The sequence below is a fragment of the Scatophagus argus genome, chromosome 23, assembly GCF_020382885.2.
Source record: "Scatophagus argus isolate fScaArg1 chromosome 23, fScaArg1.pri, whole genome shotgun sequence".
Lineage (NCBI taxonomy): Eukaryota > Metazoa > Chordata > Actinopteri > Scatophagidae > Scatophagus > Scatophagus argus.
Genome location: NC_058515.1, coordinates 12,478,005 through 12,496,553, shown reverse-complemented (window position 1 = coordinate 12,496,553; position 18,549 = coordinate 12,478,005).

Sequence of the window (18,549 nt, the reverse complement as noted above, 5' to 3'; positions counted from 1 at the left end):
GCGAAAATCACATATGATATTTATGTTATAATTAGTGTGCAATCATCCCAACCCAACCTGCATACACACCACAGGATAAACGCAGGAGCTTTTTAAAGGAGGTGGTATGAGAGCAGACGTGAACATGCCGCAACCAGTGAGATAAAGTTCACTAAAGAAGAGCAATGGGGGGTAAACCAGTTAGCCTGGCACAGCACTGCTTCATTCACATGCAGCAGTTTGTGGACTGCTGTGTTCTGTCAGCTGCTGCCTGTTGGTGTGTGTGTGTGTGTGTGTGTGTGTGTGTGTGTGTGTGTGTGGAGGAGGTGAGTCCCACGTCCCACAGTGATTTCTTTCACTGTAATATCCGTATCACACCCGTGTCAGGTATTACCCTTTCATGCATCATGTGGCTTTTGTTGCTCTGATGACTCATATGTTTTAGGTTTTTTTTTTTTATGTAATTGAGACATGAAAGCTTGTGCTTTGAGTCCAGTGCAGGATTTTCTTTAAACCACATTTAGCTTGCACAGCGGCGCTCTTGACAGCGACATTATCTCCCGTCAGATGTGATTTGATCCCGTCTGATCCGGTCCTGTCTCTGCTCATCCTGTGTAATTTGAGTTATTCTCCACATATGTCCTAATGAAGACATACATGACAAAAGGCATGTCTTGCCATCATGTGATCATGTGAGACATTTTGAGGCTGAAGGTCATGAGGTTCAATAAACATGTGAAATCAAACCCTTTATCTGTGAAGTCCAAAAATAAAAATGATGATTCTTTTCACCAGCAGGATTTTCTTTTATCTGATTTCATCCTAAACCAAAGAATAAATCAGGCTGAAGGCAGCTGAAAGTGGAGGGAAGTCTGTTTTCTTTTCATTATTCGTCGTCTGAGCAGCTTATCCAAACATAACTAAAAACGAATTTACCGTTAAAATGATCTTTTTAGCTCCGTGAACAAAGCATAATGACCTCTGACCGCCTACAGTAGGTCTACGTGTATAACATGTATTGATCAAAAATGCCGACGGGTAACGTGGACGCATCTCAAGTCTTTTCGTGTGGACGCTCTCGTCTTTCAGCCGTCTGATGTTTCACTCACGTTAACCCAACAGAATCAATAACTCCCCCAAAATGTGAATTTAAAACCACTGCGGGTCTCAAAGTTCCTGCATTTGAGATCGACGTTCACCTAACAGCATCCCCTCTGTGAAACTTCATTGATCTTTCACTTGGAAATTGACAAAAAGGAAAATTGATCTTCAAGCCTGAAAACTGATCCTCAAAAAGGAAAAAAACAAAAGATTCCTAAAAGAGGGAAAATTGCAATAAAATGATAAGGCAGCATCTTCTTACAAAACCTTTCACGTTTATCTTGGTGTGTAATTTTAAAAATGAGTTATTTCACTATTTCTGGGCAGGATCACTGAGACATGTAAGACCTCTCGGACCCTTGCATTCATGTGTGTCAAGGGGACGTGCAAAGACAAAGTGTCCTAATTACCCGCTTTCATAACTGAGTGCTCCAAATTCCTAAATTCCAGCAAAGTAATGAAGATGCCGTGTTCTGACGTGACGTCTGCGAGCCTGTTTGAACTGGAACAGCACCCAGAGGGGACTGGATTGAAACCAGCTCCTGCGGGGACCCTCAAAGCACCACCAGGATCCCCCTGGAGGATCCGGGCCAGAAGGATATTCAGGAAACTGAAATGACTTTGGGAGCTCTATGTTCATACAGATTTAACAGACCTAAATTAAACGTGTATGCAAATTTAAAATTATTACTGACATTTGATTCTAAGGTTTAATGCAAGTAATGGACACAACAGAGTTCAAAGCAATATGAAGCAAACTTTATTTAGTGCAGAAAACACAGTACAGGGAGTGTTTTTGTGCATTCTCACCTTTTAGCCACCATTTCTGAGCATCCAACAACACATCATAGATCAAAATGTCAAAATACACAAAGGGAATTTAGAGCCTAAAACATACAAATATGGATTTCACAAGCCTTCACACCGGCAACACATCAAAAAACATGATTGGAGGAGTTCACAACAACGTATCTACGTAAACAACAGAAACACAATTGAATAAACCAGCAATAAATAAAGCATTAACCATCGTGACAGAACGAGTGATGAGGCAGTAAGAAGATCGGTGTGTTGTGGGATGGGGCCCTGTAGAGCTTCCTGATTGGCAGATGCTTCCCTGATAGGACAGTGGTCACTCATTGGCCACGCTGTGAAAGTAAGCCCACGCCTTTAGCGCCACATTGTGAACGTACAATCGTCTCAAAACGCAAAACGAAAATCCTACTTTACACGCTTTGTTCTTGTAGTGTGGTCATCACAGCGGGATGCGCTGGGTTTAGTCTTCTACAGTCAACATAACAGAAGGGATGTTACAAGAAAAGATCGAAATATACATATTATTTTGTCCTCTAAAATATGGCTTCGATGTCACTTCTAGGCTGTAAAGCTGCGCCCAAACTGTTGGCAATTACTTTTCACTATCTAGTACATTATGTTCTTGTCAAGCATAATAAGTAGCGGATGTAGATGAACATATACAAGCTGAGTTTAAGGTAGTGGGATTAAGGGAGACACTGCACAGACGCTGTGGTGTATAAATGGTATGTACAAAAACCCTGGCCGCCGTTTTCCAAGCTGCTGTCGTCCGCTGTGACGCCAAAAGGGCTCTTTTTAAAGAGGATGGGAGGACTTCACTTAAGCCATCTCGGACAAACTATATGTGGATTTGCTCCATTCATTATCACAACAGCGAGATGGGCTCAGCAATTCATGCTCTTCTCGCCAAACCCCTTTTTTGATTGCCTTCGGGGGCGAGTGAAATGAGGTCAGGCCAACAAAAGGCAAAGCAAAAACACAGCGCTGACAAAGCCGGGTATAAAGAATAAACAGTGTCCTTATGTGCTGTGATGTGGTGCGCTATACTACAAGGGGGAGCTCGCTGTCTAAAATTAGGTCTGAGGGAGCTCAGACATTGGAGGAAAAAAAAAAATGAAACCAGGATGTGATACGACGCCTGGACAAATCTAACCTCAAACATCTTGAACAACATGCTGCAGCCGCAGCATCTGGGAACAACTGCAGCCACGTTAGCAAAGCGCATCCACACAAATGGCTTATTAACGGCTGAACCGGTAAAGGTGTCTGCTGTGTCGATTTTGCAAAGGAAAGTGATATCCCTGCTCGACAGTAGTGGGAAGTGATACATGGATATGATTAGGAGATTCAAAGTGTTTTTACTATATTTGACTGCATGCAAAATTCATGACTGAGCACGTGCGAACTGCGACTGCGGTGGCTTCGTCTCCTTCCATTCCAGCCCGAGTTTGTATCAAACTCCTTTCTCCCCTTTAAAGCCGCCCTACGAGTAGCAGAGAAAATCCTGCAGACTCCTGTGAGGATCACACGTGCGACCTTTCAAGTCTCAGCCTCAAATCCACCAGGTTTATCACCGGCCACATTTCACACTGAAACGACCAGCCTGGCGCTATTTTGTTGATTTGCAGCTGTTTCCGAGCAACGTGTACAGGTAGCTATTTACAGCCTCCAGACACTGCTTCTGTTTTCAATTACACCAATCAGGCTCCTGAACAGGTCCTTCCCTTTTTACATGCAGTACGTGGGTTGTTATCAAAGGTTTTTACGTGTTGGATCTGCAGATTCACTGAGCTGCGTCCTGCTCGTTATCTGATAGGTGGAACTGAGAGGTCTTTTCTGTTAAAGAATTTGAGGAAAAGCTTGTGACAACAGAACCTGCACAGAAGAGTTTTGAATTTGCTCTGCCAAGTTGTCCTTATTTTCCAAGGACCCTTCTTCATTGGGTCCATTGTCTCTCCAGACATCTCTCACTCGAGTTAACCAAAAGCCTCTTAGTCTTCATAGTAAGTTTTCCTTTAATGTGAAAAATGATGTTGTCCAGATTCAGAGCAGAGTGACGCTGAACAGCTGGATGTAAAGGGGGTCAGGGGCCCTGCTCAGCTGATCTGAGCCATTTTTCTTGTTCGTTTTATTTGTTAATCCTATCAGCTCAAGTGCATGAGTGTCTACACTGGACAGACACAGATTTAAGGTTTTTGAAGAATTACATAAGAGCAATGCTTTCATTGGAGGTGCCTGTTCAGAAGGCCTGCCATGTCAAATCCACCTCAGTCCAAATTACTAAGGGTGGAAAAAGTTGTTTGATATCAAACTCAGGTGATGTAAACAGGCGGACATGACGATAAAGCGAACGAGCGGGAGGGTGATGATGACGATGGCAGCCGGCTTTTGCTGGCTGCGCAATCGTTTCCTGTCCTGGAAATAGAAAAGAGGTTACATTCCAATAATAATTCTAGTAATTAGTGAGATTTATTATTAAAGCGGTGCAGAGTAAAGTCTGGCTTTTCAGAAGCAGTTCAGTGTGCTACATACAATCGAGAGGTGGGTGAGGGGAGGACGTGGATGAAGCACAAGTGTGTGCGTGTGTGTCAAGATATATACAGTCTGAGTACACGATAGGAATCATCCATTTGTGGTGTGCTTCATATTTTAATGCTGCGAGTTTGAGTCTGACAAACAAGAGGAGTTTTTGTTTCTTTTTCTCTCATTCTTTCACTGTCTGTCCAACAGCTGTGGTGCGTCTGTCTGTCTGTCTGTCTGTCTGACATTAAGGTGACGGGTCTCAGGTTCACGGCTGGCATCTGCTGCGAAATCATTACCGAGAGTTTATTTAAGGATGCAGAGGTTTGAGTTACCTCCTGGGGTGCCGAGTAAGCCAACACCGAGTGTGGTGGAGAGCTCTGAGCCACGGCCTGACACTGTGTAAATGGTAGAGATGTGACTTTAAAGGAGGAGAGGCAATGTGACGCCGCTTCAAGCAAACCTCCGTCGGCTGCTTCAGGCCTGCTTTATGGGCTGCTGGAAGTCAAAACTGTACTCGGTTGAAAGGTGCTGAAGCCTGAAGCTGTTTTGTTATATTTAGAATCTCGTCTCATACACAGCGCCTATTTTGTCAATTAAAAATGCTGTACTGATTATCAGGGACCACCTTTTTAATAGAAAGGTGTGACTTTACTCATGCTTTACTTTAATCTTTATTTTCTTCCTGTGCCCATTGGTAATTTTATCAAACCAAAACGGTGAGAATTATTTATCATGTATCCGTGGCAGACACAGTGTCACCGCAGCCACCGCTGAAGCCTCTTCAGATCTTCAATAAACCCGCCTGAGTGGTTGATTTGAAATGAATGGGCATGAATGTTTTAATTTCCACCAGGTCGTCCAGGGCTCATTGATATTAAAGAGCATCAGGTATCACTGAAGGGCCATTAAAAAAGGATGCATGCGCTTTCGACAAACACCTGGCGATCGCTAAGGTGTCGACCGCTGGCTGTGATGTGGGAGAGGTGTTAACGACATGCGTGAGCGACGGTGGGCTGGTGGGCTTCCTTTCTGTCATGTATTGATCTTGCCTACAGCAGATCGCTTCTGCTCGTGCTGGTTAGCAACCAGTTTCCATGACCACAGCCTCCGTCACCTGTGAGATCAGACGGGCACAGACGATCCAATATCTGGCCTACACGGCAGATGGTACAGAGGTGATTTTACACCTGAGACAGGTACTCGGTGTTGTTTTCAATCCTCGCAGAGGAAGACAGAGAATGAAAGAAAGCCTGTGACATTTGGTGAAGGAGGAAAGAAAAGAACCTGGAAACCGGAGAGTGTGCTTCTCTTCTTATTGTGCGTTCCTGTTTCATCGACGTCGTGTGCTTGTTCTGTCAGGGTTTATCTGTTTTTATGTGCAGCTTCGGTCTGCTTGTGTTGCATCTGGAGGACTAGCGAGGACAAGGGATCGGGGTTGCATCGGTGGGAGCTTTGAGAGACACACGGGTGCTACGTAGGGACATTTGCAAAGGTTAATTCGGTGACGGGAGGTTATAGTAATTTGTCATGCTAGATTATAAATTCCAAATCTCCACATTTCTTTTCCCTCTTTCCTGCCCCTTCCAGCTTCCCCATCCTTGATATCAGTCGATCACTCATGCAAAAAGGCGTTTCATGACATTTTGCATAATATGACAATAAATCCCAAAAAATTCAAATTCCTGTTCCACCACCCTCCCCCACCCCCCACCAACTCCATCACATCTTCATCATTTTCTTTTTCTGTACACCTGCAGAAAGTGTTTTTTTCTACTTTTTTCTTTTTTTCTTGTTTTTATTTTCTTTCATAATCAGTCACTTTACTTCTTTTTCTTCTGGAAACGTCTGAACTGGTTCTGGATGGCGAGCGCCGCCTTCTCCGTCTCCGGCGCCTCCAGGTCGATGTCGATCTCCTCCTCCTGTTCCTGAGGCTTTGCTGCCGATGCCTTCTCTAGAGGGGTGGAGGGTAAAGGGGTGGAGGTTAATACACAGCAGAGTGGACACAAAGTCCACCGATATGTCAGTATTTCAGTTTATTAGAGGTCATCGATTTTGGAAAAAGATTTGGTGGAAAAAGAGCGAGTTCAGGGAGCGAATTCAGACCCAGACATGAAGTGCCTGTTACTGTACAAGAGGTATTTTCAGCAGTTTGGGACTTTTCAAGTCTCCAATTTGAGAAGAAAAAGTGACAACAGACTACAGACAATGAAAACAATAACAGTCAATATGTCACATGTGACTTTTTTTTAAACTTTATTTTAAAAATGTAACTGGATGTTATTGCTAACTTGATTGCAAAGCCCAGCACCTGCAGTACTGATGCTAACTGACGCTAACTGAAGCTAGCAGGGTAAGTAAAGTGTCACAGTTTGAGGCTTAGTGTTAAAGACCACACCAGCTAATCCGCTGTCATATTAAATCAATAAATATTCATTTTTTTCATAAATAAAACACAACTACTCAAAATGAATGAATATAAGTACGATCAAATATAAAAATAGAAAGCAATGAACAGTCATTGATATTGTGCCTATTATCACTTCCTTGTACACACAGCATGGAAAAAAAAGGGTCTGAAAATGCCTGTCAAAAATCCAAACGTTCTGGACCACAAGCCAGTGAACTTGTCTTGAGGCAAGGAACGGCTTCATTAACAATAAATTTTAGGCACTTTAAACAGATAAAGGTCACATGATGAAAAGGATGAGGAAAAGAAGCATTTGATGTTGTTTGGCTTGGAGAGAGAAAAGCACTGAGACACATGAGGAAACACTTCGCCTTCTGATGTTGCTTTGTGAAATCTTAACGAAGAGATCTCTGTGTGTGTGTGTGTGTGTGTGTGTGTGTGTGTGTGTGTGTGTGTGTGTGTGTGCGTGTCCACATGACAAGCAACCTCATCCATCCGGCTGACTCGGGCCAAACTCTGCACTGCTGATACTGATGAGCAACGTTGCACAAAAGTTAAGCTGCAACCAACCTTTCCTGGCCGACAGACACACTGCATTTCCTGCCAAAACCCTACCTTGTCCTGGTTGCTTAGCTCATGGAAAATCAGCGGCCTGACCTCTGTTAAACAGAATGTCAGATTTCTTGTATTGTGGGGAGCAGGACACGGAGAGAAAAAGACAGAGCACAAAAGGGAGGAGAGGCAGTTCCATGCCTTGCAGACATTTTTGCCACTTGGCGACAAACTATCCACAGCTTTGACAAGGTTGCACAAGGTCTCACATTGTTTGCTAATTGTGTGCAGCACTTTTCCTCACGGGCATCGTTGTAGAGGAGGAAACCAAAACTCAGACATACCTTTGTTGTCGGCTGCAGTTGTCTGGCTGCTGTTAGCAGAGTTAGTGGAGGCCAGCTGTCGGAAAGAGAGAACAACACTTAGAAACAACATGAGCTGTGCACGTTACAGTGTCTACACCTGAGACAAATCGTTCAGGACGTCCTGCAAAAGACACCTCAGGAGTAACATCCGTTTCCATTGGAGACATTTATGCATACACACACTTACATAAAGCCTGTTGTGTAGTACAACGCATATATAAAACCTACTGCACAATCAAGCAACTGCCTATTTGCAGAGTGTTTTCAGTCATAACTGGATCATCCAAGTGTCATGATTGTATTAATAAATATTGCAGCTCCCACTCACACACACTGTGGATAAATCTGTTGCAGTATTCTGCCAAGCAGAGCAGCCTGAGAGTCTCAGAAACGCTTCCTGGCAGACTGGATGAGAAGCAGAGGACGTGCATGGAGTCTGCTGGACACGTTACACTGCTGAACGAGTGTGAGCCTAAGCCAGCTTCTCTTGCATATTGTCGCAAAATTCGCTGCTAGTGTAGAAACAGACCGCGGCTGGCTAACACCTTCACCATCTCCAGATGACAAGCGATCCAACTTTTGATCTTTCATGTCTTTATTGCTGTTTGTTTGATATGTTTTTTTCAGCCATTCGACTCCTTCCTCTTCACCATCTAGTGGACATTACTGACCCAAATGTAGATGTGTCTGTTTGCGTTTTACTTTGAAAGGTGCCTCTTGCAGTGGCAGGTCAAAAGGAGGATTGTCACCCATCTGTGCAGTTTCCCCTCAGCTCTATGGAGCATTTTAGCATCTTTTAGCTGACTGTTTTCAGTTTAAATGGCAAGCAGAAATCTGGGGTTTTTTTTCCTCCCCACTTCATTACTTTCTCTTCTACATTTCACTCATTTCTCCTTTTTAAAAGTGTTATTTTTAACTCAGACCTCCAGTAGCTGTCATACATCCAACAGCTTCTGTTCATGGGCTCCTTCTTGCTTCTCTCGTTTATGTTTCCCCCACTTTATCTTTCCATCCTTTTAAGCTTACTCGCCTTTTTTTTGCCACCAATCTATGAGTGATATTCTTGCGGACATGTGAGTCAGTGATACAGGAGAGAAAGTGAAGAAAACTGACAGAGAGGGACATGGGCAGAGAGGGGGAGAGAGATTTAGACAGATTCTGTGATTATGCAATATCATGTCAGATGGACGGGGAGGGGAAGAAGTCTGCGCATGTTCAAGTCTGTGTGTGTGTGTGTGTGTGTGTGTGTGTGTGTGTGTGTGTTTGCGTGCATATGAGTGTGTGTGTATGTGCATCTATCCCTGCTTAACTCTGTCCTTATTGCACTTTATGATCCACGTAGCAAATGACCCATGCGTAACGTAATCTCCAACAGAGCATGAATGAGTTGGTGAAGAGAGGCCTGTCACTCCAGCCCTGCCAATAACTCAGCTAAGAGTCTGTGTGTGTGTGTGTGTGTGTGTGTGTGTGTGTGTGTGTGTTTGTAAGCACGCATGAGTGCATGTGTGTGCTGATGTGCGTGGGTGTATTTTCTGCGCTCACACAGTCTGTGAGCATGACGCGTGCGTGCGTGGGTTTGTGTGCACACGTGCAAAAGAAAACCCATTGGGTCAACAGCCAATCCAGGGGGCCCACGTTCCAAGCCAGACAGGGAAGAAAACTAATGTTCAGTGACTGCAAGTGTATACAGTGTGTGTCTGCTAGGAGAAAGAGGAAGACTGGGGGCTGAAAGGCATGGAGAGAGAGAGAGAAACCCCAGGAAGGACAGACGAAGAGCTGGAAGTGAAGAAATTCAAATGACAAGGAGGCAGAGGTAGAGACAGGAAAGAAGAACGAAAAGAAAACAAGTGCATACAAAGAGTGAATGTGTTGGAGCGTGATTTCAAAATCAAAAGCACAATTTCAAAGTGTTTTGAAAGTTGTAAGTGCTTCATTTTGAATGCCTTGAGGAGACAGAGATTGATATTTGCCCGTTTTATAATACTTTTTATCTGATTACATTCACGTGGAGACAAAATACATTTGTTTATGCTCAGCTCAAACATAAAACCTTGTTTAAAACCTGGAAAGTCCAGTCCTGGAGGTTCACATCTGTTGCTGATGTGGTCAAGTTTGCCGCAACTGAAGTCCACGCTGTTTGGTGGTGGTTAAGTGACTGCAGTGAAAGGTCTACATGTGCAGCATCTTCAGAAGGATTAATGTTACGTTTGCTGCCGCAGAAGAGAAAGAAAGTCCGTCCCCTCGATACTTCACTGCAGAGTTAGCTGTTGAAAGTGAGCAATGGCCGCTGAGGCTGGTAGCCAAAAAAAATTAATCTTCATTTGGGAGAGCGAGAGGGGAAAAAGTTCTCACTGCAGTCACATTGAAACATCAAGGCAACAGACTACAAACAAGGAAATGAGCAGCAAAGGTGCAACAGAAGGAGCGGCAGCCAGAACAAGAGGGGGGGGTAAAACAAAGAAGGGAACCGTGAGACGCGGCGAGTCAGACGGAGACACTGCAGAGATGTGAGTTTGTCTGCAGCAAGAGGGTGAAAACACTGCAGAGGCACAGAGAGGCTGTGTGCTCAGCACAAGTGCAAAAAGCTTTTAGCGAGGAAGGTGTCAAAATGGGCTTTTTACTCCGAAAAGATCCTCTCTCAACAGAGGAGGAGGACGAGGAGGAGGGCTGAGTTTGGCCTTGACAAACACGAGCATGAAAAAAAATCAGAGGTGAAGGTGTGGGATAAAATGCAGTGTGAAAAACACAAAAACAGATGAATTTAATAAAAACTGCATAAATGAGTGAAGACACAATAAATGAGAACGCTTCAGCTCAGGTTCCCTGACTTTAATTAAGTCAAAATGATTGAACCAGTTGTTTTTTTTATTTCCTGCAAATGTTTGGTTTTTGACATCGGATGACGTCAATAAAGCTAATTTGAAGAGAATGCAACAGAACCTCCTGATCCTCTCCTGTAACCCCTTAAGTCTGTTTTTTCTTTCTGCATGGGCAGAGCTTTATTGTCAGCTTGCATGTGTGCAGTTGGCAACTAGCAAACACCATAACATGTTAATGACTGGTGCAAGCAAGCATCCAGTTGCACTGACAACATGAGATCGGATGGCAGACGATCGCGAGAGAAGCTGACGACTGAGAAGAGACACTGAAAATGTAAGTGCAGTGAACTGACCTTCACTTAACCTGAAGTCGCTGCGAGTGTTTGCAACTCGAGAAACGTGTTGAACTTACAGTCTCCTCATTACACCACACGGTTTTCATATGCCAAAATATTCCAGCTGAGCGGAAACTTCAGTGGACGTTTGTGTCACAACACCTCACCATCCATGATGTCCTCTCAGTGTCTTTACAGTTAGGGGTCAGTCAGTTTGCCTCTCTTTTGGAAAACACAAACCAAACTGCTGGAAAAGGCTGTCAGTCTGTCTTGGACCTGCTGGGAAATTCTGCTTGGAAAATAGCGTGCAAGAATCACTTTCCCCTCCCTCCACCATCACTTGTGAAGGGCACTTAACCCCCTTTTGCTCCAGTGAAGCCGCTCTGTGATCGACAGAAGATTAATGTTACAGCGCAGAGCAGCTTCCTGTAGGAACGTAACTGTGCAGAGCTACCTTATTTGCATCTAAATCAGCACTCGGAAAGAAGTTTTCCACGTCTAATGGTGTCAGACATTAGCTCTGCGAACCGGCTGGGATGAAGTTGAAAACTGACCTGGCGACCCTGATGCGGTCATGTAAAAATCATCCCTCCGTGCTTTTGACCCTTTCTTCTTCCTCTCTTGTCCTTTATCCTCCCTCCCTCTTAATCACAAATGACTAACCCCCCCCCCCCCCCCCCGTGAGGTATGTCCTCATCACCCCCACCTCATCCACCCTCTGCTTTTAGTCAGGGATTTCCCTCTTTTACGTGTGGTAGTTAGCAGTGTGATTCATGAGCCGCGAGCCTCAGAGAAAGACTGAGAGAGGGAGGGAGAAGAGGCAGGGAGGGAGGCAGGGTGAGGATGGGAGACAGAGACAGATTGCAGCATTTAACAGCCTGCCCTGGGGAGCCGCTGAAGGTGATAGAGAGAGAGAGAGAGAGAGAAAGACACATATGGAGGAACAGAGACACGCACTGTAGCAAGAGGGTGATAAAAAAGAGGAGAAATAAGCCCGCAGACGAGCTCAGTGACAAAGATTGGAACGTACGCGATCTATTCAGAGAAGACTCGGCTGGCATAAATGGAGTCCAGATGGACGCACACACGCACGTGCTTGCACTGTACACACATATACAGAAGAAAGAAACACGTGCACCACTCCCGTCCCCCCTCTTCCTCCTCCTCCTCCTCCTCCTCCCACACTCACACAATACGATGCACTTCATTTACAACAAGCTTTTCCCCTGGGGTGTACACCTCTCCAAGCTGTTTTCCTCACACTTCTGTCACATTTCCTTATCTGTTCCTGGTTGGCCCTTTTCCACCCTCCCCTCAACACAAAGCCAAGTCTTCATGGAATAAACACAATAAATATTAGATTAGTTATATAAGGTCCTAGAGAGCTGCCTGCATTTGTCAGAGATGATTAAAATCAACCCCTCCGCCCCAGCCTGCTGTTCCAGTCTGTTGTGGAATGCAAACTTTCAAGTTGTTTTGTGTTTTGTGCTCTGATTATTTTGGGGATTATTTTTGGATTGTCTCTGTTTGTCCATCTGCTTCAAGAATCATTTTCATTACTGATTAACTGTTGATTTTTCTCCTGATTAACTGCTTAACCATTTGGTCTATTAAAGGTCAGAAAATGGTGCAAGATTTGACGTATTCAAACCGGTCGGGTTTTGGAGTGTTGCTCGGCCAAAACAAACATATTTATGTTTATTAAATTAAATAATACACAAGACATAAAAAAACAAGCAAATATTCACAGATGGGGAGCTGGAACTAAAAACTGTTGGGGCATTTTGATTAATTTCCTGCCTAATTAAGTAATTAACTACTTGTTTTAGCATTAATCTGCTTGTTAATTGATTTTCCTTTAATCTTTGTTCAGTTTTTTCCCCTCTATTGTGGTGACGATTACTATCATCTGATTGAATCAAACTTATAAGCTGCTGCGGGTCTGACAAATTAATTCTCTCGTCAGCTTAAATTTCATTCCACTCATCTGGTTCATCCAAAGCAGCTGCATTACAGGATGATCTCTCCCACAAAGATGACTGAAAGTGTGTTTGGTGCTAAAGTAGCCTGTGGTGTTTCCTTTCGATTAAACTTCTTCCTTTTGTTGTTTTTTTATCAAGTGAGAATCTGTGCTCGCGAGTTAGGCTAACTGCCTCCCAATGCCGACTGCTGCCAGCAGACAGGGTTTAAAGTGCCAGTGGCTGGTAGCCTACACGTGGCTCTAAATCAGAGGGAAAATGTCTTGTATCAGTGTTCACAGTCTAAACAGCCAGTTGACGGCGCGCCCTCGAGCCGCCTCAGATGTCAGCCATCGTCTGTCACGAGAAACGCTCACCCAGAGACTCGAAGACTATACAAGTATGTCCAAAACCAGATTTTATCGTGTTTATAAAAATGGGGAAATTATGCAAACTTGAAGTGAAATCAAATCTCTCACCATTTCAGTCATTTCAAGCCAACCAGGTGAATAACTGATCCGGTTTCAGTTTAATCAGGCCCTATGAAGTTTTAATGAACATAAGTTTCCAGCCAGAGCCTTATGCAGCATCAATAGGACAATAAAGACATGATGAGGTAGTTCAGTGCAGAGCGTGAGAAAACTAGATTTCCATTTCTACACCTTGGAAAACTGTGGAGCACAAAAGTGCATGTCAACAATTGCATGTCAAAATAAGATGGTGAACTGGATTCATTACCAGACTGTCCGGCATCAGTCATGGGGGAAAACTTTATTTTTTTCTGTAAGTCCTGGGAAAAAAGGAGGCAGACTTTAGCTGGGGATTGATTTGTCTACAGGTATCCATCTCTTCTATCTCAGCCTCTTTTCTTACATAACGTACGGCGAGCGGGGGGAGGGTTGGTTTTATCCACCTTACACTTTCCACAAGTGCTTACGTTTTTAGCCCGGGAAGACTCATGTTTTTCTCTCTTCATCTCCTCTTCTGTCCTCTTCTGCACTCTACCCTTCAATTTTACACCCACCCAGTCGTCGTTTCCATCTCATCTATGCTGAGTTCCTGTCCTCCTCCTCCTCCTCTCTCCATCCCTCTCTCTCTCTGAGGACGCTCGGCTAACGGCCTGCTTTTGGCCGGGTCTCCAGATGTGCGAGCCGAACATCTGCTCAGAGCTGCTCTTACTGTACGTTAAGTGGACCAAGCTGTTAAGCTCTCTGGTTGCTCCATGCAGCCAGGAGTTCTGTTCACTCAAACTGCTGCCTTTTAAGGCTTACTTACAGATTAGACTGGACTCTGATTGGCTGTAGGCTCTAATGAACTTTAGGCCTTAATGTAATTAGTGTTGGAGCTGTGACTTAGAGCTGAAGGAGCCGACAAACAGAGCAGAGCTGTAATGTTTCACAAGATTACGTCCTTATCACACATGTACTGTGTTTTAAACATGCTGTAGGCTCCAAAGCTTGACGACCTCCAACTTAAAGAGCTTAACCTGCGCGGAGCGAAACTGGAGGTCCATTTACAAGTGTTTAATCTGCCTCCCTGTCGGTCAAAGTCAACATTTGCATTAAAAGTGAACATGATCAACATTACAGCAGGCTTAATCCTCTAACAATGCAAAAAAAGAGAGAGAGAGAGAAAAGCCTTGGATTTGGTGCATTTAGCGCTAACACTTACCCACCCATGTGCTTCCTGTGACTTTCGTGACCACTTTTATGTTTAAAACCGGAGCCCATTCCTCCATCTGTTAAATGCCGAAGCCCCGGCTCCCCTCACTTCTCTGTTCTCGAGCCGTAACAATCTCTTCATGCTGAAACACACTGTACCTGCCCGCTAAAAATAGCACAATGCCAGTTAATGGCTTTATATAAGTCAGTGGGTGTGGGTCTGCGCAGTGAGAGAGCGATTCAGAAATAGTTCGGATTCCTGGGGGTAGGTGGGGACAATCGCTGGTGTGTGTGTGTGAGAGGACTTCGTATAGAATATGTAATCATGAAAAAGCATTGAGAGACCGCGCCAGATATTTTTAAATAGTTTTACCTTTTTTAGCAGTCTTTTTCTGTGCTGCTAACTACAGCTAAAAGCGACTGTAAGTTTCATTGGTAAAGTAACCGACATGGAGACGAGTCTCCACCACACCTGTTATGCCACATGGAGGTCCACATATTCATCATGGCAAAATGTGGGGACAAAGATCTTTTATCAGCAGAGACAAAAAAAGGGAGATGCATCCTTTCCTGGCTCCAGCTTCTCAAATGTGACACTTTGCAGCTTTTCTCTGTTTTATGAGACAGTGAATGGAATAAATTTTGAGTGTTTGAGACAGAGCAAGCGATCTATAGACGTCTCCTTGGGCGTTCTGAACTCATGACACACATTTATCATAATTTTGAAACGATTAACGTCCTATGTGATAGTAAATCAGTGACATCCCTCTCTCTCTCTGAGGACGCTCGGCTAACGGCCTGCTTTTGGCCGGGCCTCCAGATGTGCGAGCCGAACATCTGCTCAGAGCTGCTCTTACTGTACGTTAAGTGGACCAAGCTGTTAAGCTCTCTGGTTGCTTCATGCAGCCAGGAGTTCTGTTCACTCAAACTGCTGCCTTTAAGGTTTAATTACAGATCAGACTGGACTCTGATTGGCTGTAGGCTCTAATGAACTTTAGGCCTTAATGTAATTAGTGTTGGAGCTGTGACTTTGAGCTGAAGGAGCCGACAAACAGAGCAGAGCTGTAATGTTTCACAAGATTACGTCCTTATCACACATGTACTGTGTTATTAAACATGCTGTAGGCTCCAAAGCTTGACGACCTCCAACTTACAGAGCTTAACTTACATGGAGTGAAACTGGAGGTCCATTTACAAGTGTTTAATCTGTCGGCAGGCGAGAGGAATAAACGACGCTGGCAAGAAGGGAAAACTGAATGGTTTGGCTTTGACACCTTCAGAGTAATTAGCAGTTGATATTCAAAGCACATGTTAGCGCTATCAAAAATTCACCTATTCGCATTTCAGTGTTTGATATCAAATAAACACCCTCAGCTTTTCAGCTTTGGGGAACGGAAGCAGGTGATTGGGTAGAAGACCGAAGGAGGGAACAAGACGAGTGATCGTGGGATAGAAAAGCGATGGCTAAAAAGGCGAGGGAAAAGAATCCACTGACTGGCAGCAATTATTCAGGTTCCTTTTAACAGGAAAAAACCACCTCCTTTCCTGGTCCCTTTTCTCAGCTCGTACTTGTCTCCGCTCAACCCTCAATGGTGTCTTCTTTTGAAAAACACACATACAGTACATTTCAGGGTTTAGTGCTACACTTGATGTCAGAGGGAGGAAGGAGAAAGAGGCAGAGAGCCTCTAAAAGCTCAGCAGAAATGTATTTATAGACAGAAATAAAAGGATTATACCTCCATGAAGGAGTAAGGGGAAAGCCAGTGATTTCCAGTCATGCCAGATGCTGTACAATCTCAGTTTGAGGGAAGGCGGGTGAGGGGGATGGGGGTGATGCAGAGGAGGGAGAAAGTGAAGGAAGTGACAGATGGAGAGAGGCAGATTGACACAGAGAAACAAGGACTGGCGCTTTCTCAGTTTTACTTGACTTGCTTCAGATTGGCCTCCGAGCCCCTCAGACCCTGGTAATTATCCCCTGCCAGCCTGCTTTGGAACAGGGTGGCTTTTTGCGAGGGGTAAGTGATAATTACCAGCATAATGAGAAAGCTACCTTTTCTCTCACTGTGTGTGTGTGTGTGTGTGTGTCTGAGAAGCCACTTTTAGATTGCTGATTATTTCTTATTTTTCCTCCTAACGCTGTCCTGCTTGTTGTGTGAGAGCGAGTGGGGATGAAAGGAAAATCCACCAAACAGATGTCAGAAAGTGCAGCCGCTGCCAAACATGCATTACATAACATCCCCAAACTCACTTCATTTCCTGCTTATTCCATTCATATTCCTGCAAATTAAAAGTGCCCACCCCCTCCCTTCTCCCTCTCTCTTCCTCGTTTCCTACCCCACCACCACCACCACCACCACCTCCACCTTCTCTTTCGGGCTTCCTCTACGCCTCACACTGTGCAGATGTTAGCTCCCGGATGTGCGCGTGCAAGTGTTAATACCCTGCCCGAGTCCCCTCTCTCGCTGTTGCTAAGGAGAATACAGTCAAGCCTTTAGAGGGAAAATAAAGGGAGACTGAGAGAGAGAGAGATGGGGGGAGAGGGGGATGAATAGAAGCTAGTGAAAGGAAAGAGGAGGAAATGAGGCAGTGGGTGACAAGAATTCAGCTGGAGGAGACAGTCTGTCAAAGCAGTGGGAAGGTGCAGTGCGACAGCTCATCGCCATTACTTCAATGAGACTGTGTGTAACTTGCAGATAGGCTGAATTCGCCGTAGAGTTACGACACACACACACACGCACACACACACACACCCTCATCGGCTTATTCAAATTAAAAGGAAGGAAGGAGGAAGTGCATGTTAAGATAATCTACTGTGGAATGTTCCTGCCGTAAGAAATAAGCTACCAAATGTCATTATTGATTGTTAAACACTCGGGCTTGACAAGCTATCATGTGTGAGTTAATGTGGCTTAATCACATCCTGTTTGCTCCCTGCACAGATGCACAGTGGCCGTTTTTGCATCTGTATTGCTTACATTTGTACATGCGCGTGTATGTTTGTGTGATCAGGCATCGGAGGAAGTGGGTTTAAAACTCAAATGAAAAACAAGAAATGCTTTTTGCTTCCCACTTAGAGCTTCATCCATCGAGATTGTGGCATGGCTGCAGTCTAATGCATGAGGTCATGGGTTCAGCTCCAATCTGTCCAAATGGCGTGCTTTGGAAGCAGGATGGCCGCCAGAGATTACAGGCTGGTGAGTTGGACCGCCGTGTTTGCTGTAGGTCTTCCAGGTCAGCTGCTGTACTGCAGAGCGCTGCCTTCAGATGGTATGAAAAATTTAACACTTCAGACCAAAGATGGAAACGGATGGCCTGGACTTCATCTTGCATTCGAACGGGGATAGAAAGACGTAAAACTTGATTTTTCTGTCATTTAAACGATCATTTTCACTATCGATTAATATGCAGATTCGTCACTCGGTTAATGCAACGACTGTCTATCAGATGTCAAAAACAGTGGGGGAAAAAAGCTTCCTAAAGCCCAAGCTTATGTCTTCAAATTGCTTGCTTGTTTGTTCCAAATAGAATCAAACCGATTGAACTGATCAAAGGGACAAAGATGACGAGCCGGATCTTGAGATTTTTGCTTGAAAGATGACTCAAAACAGCTGCCCCATCATTTTCTGTCAATAAATTACTCAAACTGATTATTTCAGCTGAAATTTACATCAAAACTTCCTCCTGCATGGAAATTTCCAAGCAGCATCACACACGTCCGTTGGTGAATTTACTTCTTTTGCACTGAATGCATGAAGTCGGTGTGTCATCGTACTGTTTTCTAGTCCTCAGCGGAAGAGCAGAAGTGACCAGCAGATGTTCTCTCTATCATCCTGCGTGTTAACATTTCAAATCCCCAACGTACATGACTGTTATCATCTGCTGCATATCAAAAGACCCCCGACGCTTCCCATCTGCCCCGGGGGCTGAACAGTGAAGGATGTGGAGCACAGACGCACAGCACATGTACAGGGTGAACAGTCCCATTGGAGCACAGCTCTTCTCTCCACGGGGACCTTCATCACGTTATTATTTT